Genomic DNA, 7,594 nt, shown 5'->3' on the forward strand with positions numbered 1-7,594 from the left:
TGGAATGACAGGTGTGAGCCACCACACCTGGCCCCCACGAAAGTTTTATACCACAGATATGCTGTATACAGCTTAGGTGCTGTATGTGGATCTGTACTTCATGCATAAGAAGAGTTATTTTTCTGCCATTAAGAACCAATTTTCACCCCCCTGGGAACCGCTTCACCCTGTTGAGAATGTGCCCATGCCTTTCCTTCCCTCTGGGACCGAGTGGCAACCACACAGCTCTATTTTATTTTATTTTTGAGGTAGAGTCTCTCTTTGTCACCCAGGCTAGAATGCAGTGGACCAATCTCGGCCCACTGCAACCTCCACATCCTGGGTTCAAGCAATTCTCCTGCCTCAGCCTCCTGAGCAGCTGGGATTACAGGCGTGCGCCACCACGTCTGGCTAATTTTGGTATTTTTAGTAGAGACAGGGTTTCACCATGTTGACCAGGCTGATCTCGAACTCCTGACCTCAAGTGATCCGCCAGCCTCGGCCTCCCAAAGTGCTGGGATTACAGGTGTGAGCCACTGCGCCCTGCCAGCTCTGTCTAGTTGAGAGGTGCAGTGCCTCTCCTGTGGGCAGGAGTGCTGTGGGACCTCCCGCCCCTGCCGCCCCTGCCGCCTGCCCGAGGGCTCACCGGCTGTAGTCCTCCACGTGCTGCAGCTGGGTCTCCTGGCAGATACACAGGTTCAGGAAGTTCTGCCACTCCATCTTCAGGGCCTCCTGGTGGGCCTGGGTACCGCAACACGCAGCCCTCGGACCACGCCCCGCCCCCCAACCCACGTCCACCCCACCTCCCCACCTTCCCCGCCCACCATGTCCCTTCTCACTCTCGCCCTGCCCCCAGCGCTCCTGGATGGGCCCCACCGCGGGGTGCCGCAGCTCCACCATGTGCTCGCCGTCGTCCTCCAGCTGGTTTACGCTCTGCTCCTGGCTCAGCAGCTAGTGCTGCTTGAAGTCTGGGGGCGAGTCGGGTGAGAAGCGGCGGTGAGGACCAGGATGGCCCTGGTCGCCCCCACCTGGCCCCAACCTCTGCCAGCCGACCTCGTACTCCCGCCGCACGCCCGCAGGGTCGGCCATGAGGTCGCTCCAGTCCTGCTGCAGGATGCGGCACTGCTGCTCTGCCAGGGCGCTCAGCTGCCGCGTGCAGCCCTGCAGGTGCGTGTACAGGCTGACCAGGCTCTGCCCGCGCCACGACGCCGCCTTCTGTGCTCAGGACCCGCCGCCGGCAGCAGGGTGGGGAGAGAGACAGTGGGGGGCAAAAGGCGCCATTGGGCCGCGCTCAGGAACACTGGCCCCGGGCAGGGTCCAGGCGGCCACCCAGGCCCACCCGCAGCCACCCTGCCCGACCCTCCCTCCTGCTCACCAGTAGGTCTCGGTATTGGCTCCGGATGGTGGCTGCATCCTGCCTCGACCAAGGGGAGAAACAAGCCCGTGAGAGGTGGGGCGCGGGGAGACGGCCCCCTAAGATCTGGACCAGCCATACCCCACCCACCCCTATCCCCAGGGCCCAGCCGATCTAGCTCCGGCTCTGACTGGAAAAACAGGGGCTGGGGCTGGCCCCGGATGTGACATCCTCCCGGCTCACCCACCGGCCCCACGAGGCTCCCCAGCTGCTCTCCTTGGTCGTCGATCTCGTTCTGCAGGATGTTGAGCTCCGCGATCTGTTCCTCCAGCTCCGCCATGCCCGGCCCGTACTGGCCTGCGCAGACCTGCTTCTGCAGGAGAGCCGGCGGCTCAGTCACCGCAGGACCGCGGTGGGGAGCCAGAGAACCCCACACGTCTCCCACCCAGAGAAGTGGACTTGGTCATTTGGGCAGAGCGTGGACGAGCCTGGGAGCAGCCCGGGTGCACGCCCTGCAGCTCACCCAGGGGCGAGGCCATTCTGCAGTGGCCCCTGAGTCCCACTGGTTCCCAGACGCTGGGCTCAGCCTCTGAGAAGTCTCCAGCTCCAGGCTCCATCCTGCCTTGTCTGTGACCCAGCCTCAGTGCTTCCTGCCTGGACACCTCCAGCCAAGCTCTAGGGCCGTCAGAACACCCTGCTCCACCCGGGCCCTTCCCCACTGTCCCTCTATTGTCATGATGACACCCCTTCTGTGTGGCATCAAAGCACAACTCCTCACCCAGGGATCAGAATGCCCCATGACCTGGCTCTGCCCACCTGCCCAGAAATCCCCAAGTCCCATCGAACCGTAGGCTTCCTCCTGGCAGGTGCCTTTGCTCCTTCTTTCTGGAATTGTCCTCTCCTCACTACTTCACCCTGATCCAACCGAGCCCTCTCACCCCTCTGAGGTCTCTTCATGTGCCTCCTCCTGCAGGAAGTCTTCCCTGACTGCACTGTCTCCTCTGCTGTCTCCCTGCCCAGACCCCTGAGCCACCCCTATACCCTGACTGTTCAAGCCTACAGTCAGGCCCTGGGTTAAATGCAGTTCCGTATCGCCCTCTGATCACACTGGGGTGTGACTTTGAGCTCCTGACCTGTTTCTGCTCCAGCACGTGTGCCCAGTCGACCCTGGATCCCACGTCTGGGCGGCAGCACCATCTTCTCGTACAGGGCACGGTACTCGGCACACTCCTGGGTCACCTGCTCGTGCAGCTGCTCGATGCTGTCAAGAAGCCGACCCAGGCCGGCAGGTCAGGGCTGGGCCTGGGTCTTCCCCAGGGACCCCCAGCCCTGCCGCAGCCCCACTCACTCCTTCTCTGTCTCCTCAGCCTGCAGGTGCTTGAGCCGCCGGGCCTTGTCCTCGTCCAGGAGGAGGTCCTTGAGCAGCACCTCGGCCTCCTTCAGGTGCCGCCCGTCTCCTGCTGGTGCTGCAGGGCCTGGCTCTGCTCACTGTTCAGCTGGTCCTGGGGGCAGGGGATGGGCAGACTCGCCAGGGCCCAGAGCCCCCACACCCCAGCTGCCCATCACTGTGCGCCTGAGCCCCACCTTTGGGGCCCCAGCTATGCTGGCCAACCTCGAGGCCCACGCCAGGCACAGGGTCAGGCCCAGGGCGTCCGTGGGGCAGGTGACAAGGACACAGGGGAGCCCAGCAAAGAAGGAAGCTGAGCCCTCTCTCCCACCGTGTGTGAGGGGACAGGCGGTGCAGGACAAATGTCATCTGTCCCATCTTCACCATCACCAGGGGGCACTCAGGGAGTGCCAGGCCTGATGATGAGCCTCCCATGTCACCCAGCCTGCCCACGCCCTGCCAACTGCTGCCATGCCCGGGGCCTCACCTGCTGCAGCCTCTTCTGCGTCTCCAGGATGCCCCGCTCCACCTGGTCGGGGTTGGCTTGCATGCGGGAGATGAGCAGGGCCAGCTCCTGGGTGGCAGCCCTGGTGGGTGGAGGGGACAGTGGGCAGCTCGGTGGAAGAGGCCCCTCTGTGCCCCATCCAGGTGGCATCCCCTGCCCTCCCTCCACCCCATACTGCCCCCAGAGCCTAGCTCACTGCCCTGACTTTGGGGTCTCTCTCTGAAGGAGGCTCTGTGAGCTAGTCCTGGTTGGGGGTGTTAGCACTGCCCCGCCACATGAGGGGTCAAAAGGTGAGGGTCTCAGGTCTGTGTGGTGCTGGGGGGGCAGGCGGCCTTGGTGTCCCAGCCTCAGCCAGCTGTGCTGGCAGTGAGTTCCCGACCCCACCCAGCTGCCTGCCACTTCCCCTCCGCGAGCCGGTGAATCACCGGCTCAGCCACTAGTACCTGAGCCAGCCTGGCTGGGCCCTGGGAGGGGCAGTTGGGCTGGCTGGGGCAGGGAGGCAGCAGCATGCCCCCCACCCCCACCTCCTCCCACTCCAGCCCTGTGTTCCCCTATACCTCCTCCACCCCGGGGAGCTTTGCCAGAGTGCTGGCTTCAGTAGCCGTCTAGAGGAGCCTCACACTGTCAGAGCCGGGGAGGGGAGGCAGGCACAAGAGACTGCTGGGCACCCTAACATTCTCCAGAGTTGAGGGTTCAAAGCCCAGATTGGGCCCTGACTTGCTCTGAGTCACATGGTCAGGGACGGAGGGGAAACCTTGCTTCCACCCCAGGGCTTTTTCTGTGCATTCGCCCTGCAGCCTCCATAGAGCACCTGCTGTGTGCATGCAGTCACTCTGTGGAGGTCACAAGGTCAAGCAGACCTAAAAGAGGGCAGATTGGTCCAAGCCTCATGAGCACAGTGCCTTATAGGGGATCATTATCCTGGGGCAGGGGAAGCCTTGAACTGGGTCAAAGGATGGCCCCCCCCCCCCACACCTCAGGCAAAGGGACAGTGCTGGTGAAGGCACAGCAGTCTGGAAGAACTCTGTGGCCAAGACAGCCTGGTTTCATCTTTCTCCATCATTAATGCTGTGTGACCTTGGGCAAGTTACTCAACCTCTCTGTGCCTGAGGTGCCTCACTCGTAAAGCGGGATTTTAATTAAAATATCTATGCCTTAGGGCTATTGTGAGCATTAACTGAATTTATCCATCTGAAACATCCAGTGCAGGCCTGGTGCAGGGTCAGCACCCAGCACGTTAGTTTTTATCCCACTAGAGGGCTAGTGCCTTGAAGGCAGGGGCCTGTTGGTTCTGTCTACATCGACATCTCCAGTGCCTAGAACAGTCCTGGCATGCAGTAAGTGCTCAGTAAGTTCATGTCAAACGAGTGGATCGCACGTGAGGTGATCCAGAGCCAACAGGGCCCTGAGGACCGAGCTGCCCCAGGCCAGGAGTGCACTGCTGGGGAGCCTGCCTGGACAGTGGGAGCTGTAGGTGCTGGGCCCCGGGCGCTCCTGCTCAGGTCCCGCCTCCTGGGATGGCTGCTCCCACCAGGAGCTGCACACTCCATCCTGGGTGGGGCTCCGGTGCCCCAGGGAGGACAGGTCACTCAGCGAGAGTGTTAGCTGAGAGTCTTAACCACTGTCTTTCCCAGACGCCCAGCCTCGGTGTCTGTTGGTGCCTTGATCCCTATCGGGGTAATGGGCACCCCCACTCCCACACCAGCCTTTCATCCCTGAGCTTATCTCGACACCCTGGACCCAGGCGGGCTGCCGCCTCCTCTGCAGACGAGCTGAAGCCAGTGAGTGGGAAGAGCGCCACCCAATCCATCCACAGAGAGCTGGGGCTGGGCCCCAGAGAACCGGGTGGTCCAAGGGAGGCCCAGTGCCCCCTGCACCACACCCACTGGAAAAGGAAGCCCCAGCTCTATTTTGTTCTGTTTTAACAGACAGGGTCTTGCTCTGTCACCCAGGCTAGAGTGCAGTGGAGTGATCACGGCTCATTGCAGCCTCGACTTCCCGGGCTCAAGTGATCCTCTCACCTCAGCCTCCCAAGTAGCTCTGACTACAGGCATGCGCCACTACATCGAGATAATTTTTGTATATTTTTTGTAGAGACGGGATTTCATCATGTTGCCCAGCCTGGTCTCCAACTCGTGGGCTCAAGTCATCCACCCGCCTTGGCCTCCCAAACTGGTAGGATTGCAGGCATGAGGTATTGCACCAGGATTTTTTTTTTTTTTTAAAGACAGAGTCTCAGTCTGTCACCCAGGCGGGAGCGCAGTGGTGTGATCATGGCTCACTGCAGCCTCAAACTCCTGGGCTCAAGCAATAGGCACGAGCCACCATGCCTGGCTAGTTTTTACTTTTATTTTTTTATAGAAACAAGATCTCCCTATGTTGCCCAGGCTGGTCTCAAACTCCTGGGCCCAAGGAATCCTCCCACATTGGCCTCCTGAAGTTCAGGGATTATAGGCATGAGCTACCGCGCCCAGCCATGAACCCCTAACTCTTCAATACAACAAGGCCCTGGGTGAGAACTCTGGGGAGGGCTCTGGCTTAGGCAGGAGGCAGCACAGCCCCTGCGTCCCTACCCCAGGGATCCCACCCCGCCCGCTCAGTCCTCATGCCCTGCACCCAGGCTCCAGGGGTCATTCCAGCCAAGGAGAGCCTTGGGGCACAGCTGCTGTCACACAGCCAGGCTCTCCTGTGTCCCAGCCTCTGGCAGAGGAGGGCATCGGTGCAGGCTCCTGTCCAGCACTTCTCCCGCTGAGCGGCCTCAATCCGTGGCCCCCAGGCCCCCTTAGAGGATATAGGGAGCCCCAGGCCATCCCCTGCCTCCTGCCAGGGCTGAAGTTCGGCCTGGGCCTGCAGCTCCCAAGGCAGGGAGAGAGTCCACCCCTGGGCCCTTTAGCCTCAGGACACCAAATGCCAGCACGGGGCTGGTCCTGGGCTCTGGGCCACCACCAGGTGGCTCAAGGACCTGGGCTTGGCACCACCCCCACCCCAGCTCCCCGGCTCCCCATCCCCCAGTCCGACTCACCGGCTGTGCTTGCTGGGCGAGCCTTTGGGGGACCCCTTGGCTGGGGAGCCCTTGGGGGACCCCTTCCCCTGGGAGCCTTTGCTCAGCCCCTTGAACTTGGCCGTTAAAGGCAGGCGCTGGCTCAGGTTGGGCTTGGCTGGCGATGGAGGGCAGGAGGGCAGGTGGGAGGCAGCGGGCATCCTTGCTGGCTGGTCACCTAAGTCTGGCAAGGTGGGGCGGCTGGGCACTGGGGAAGGGAGTTTCTGGGAGGCCCCTCCTTGCAGGCGAGGCAGCAGGCGGCCAGGCCCCAGGCCTGCCGCGCATGCACCCACAACGACCACACTCATGCCTGCTCTTGCATAACCAATCTGGGAGGAAAGGGCACAGACTTGAGGGTGGGGCCGAGCCTGCCCGACTCCCACAGAAGGTTTGAACTTGTTACATCCACATGCCCAGGGGAGTGCGGCGGTGATCACACCCAGATAGGCAAGGAGCTGGGCCAGGACAGACAGGGCTGGAGACAGACGTGCACATGCAGGCGCAGGCTCAGCGGAGAGGCCCCAGCCCTGGAGCTCAGGATTAATAAACACCTCCAGCCAGCTCAGAGGCCCTGCTGCCGGGCAGACCCCCACCCACAGCTCTCAATCCCCCAGGAGAGGAGGGGGTGTCCTGCCAGCCCAGGGCCTGGCTCTCTGTTCTCCACTGACATGATGGGGCAGCCAGGGGACGTTCACTCCAGACAACTGGCACAAGGTCCATTTTTTTTTTTCTTTAAGAGACAAAGTCTCGCTCAGTCACTGGAGTACAATGGCATGATCTCAGCTCACTGCAACCTCTGCCTGCCGGGTTCAAGCGATTCTCCTGCCTCAGCCTTCCGAGTAGCTGGGATTACAGGTGCCCGTCACCACGCCCAGAAAATTTTTGTATTTTTAGCAGAGAAGGGGTTTCATCTTGTTGGCCAGGCTGGTCTCGAACTCCTGACCTCAAGTGATCCACCCGCCTTGGCCTCCCAAAATGCTGAGATCACAGGCATGAGCCACCGCGCCCGGCCCCATTTTATAAAGTGTGCACAGTGCAGCAGCACCAGGGCTGGCTTCAGGTGCCACTAAGCCTAGGCTCTGGCTGAGGCCCGGGAGCCCGATGCACTTGGCTTTTCCTACCTGCTTCTTCCCCCACCCAGAAATGGCCCCTGGTGGCTTTTATGAAGTCAGATTGAGCGGCAGACAGTGATGCCAGCTTATTGGTCTTTTCCTCACACTGGGGACCAGGGCTGCTGCCTTTTCCTTCTGTGGTGGCCCTGAGTGTCTTCAAGAAAGGGGCGATGGCACCCCCCTTTCCAGGCGCTCATTTCACTGGCCCAGCGTAACA

The 7,594-nt window shown here is 61.5% G+C and overlaps 1 pseudogene; it reads right to left on the reverse strand.

Annotated features, from left to right (window-relative positions):
• Positions 1–510: 510 nt before the first annotated feature.
• On the reverse strand, positions 511–4,330 carry LOC134729512 (envoplakin-like protein; annotated as a pseudogene).
• Between the last annotated feature and the right edge of the window lie 3,264 nt (positions 4,331–7,594).

The sequence above is a fragment of the Pan paniscus genome, chromosome 19 (genome assembly GCF_029289425.2).
Source record: "Pan paniscus chromosome 19, NHGRI_mPanPan1-v2.0_pri, whole genome shotgun sequence".
Lineage (NCBI taxonomy): Eukaryota > Metazoa > Chordata > Mammalia > Primates > Hominidae > Pan > Pan paniscus.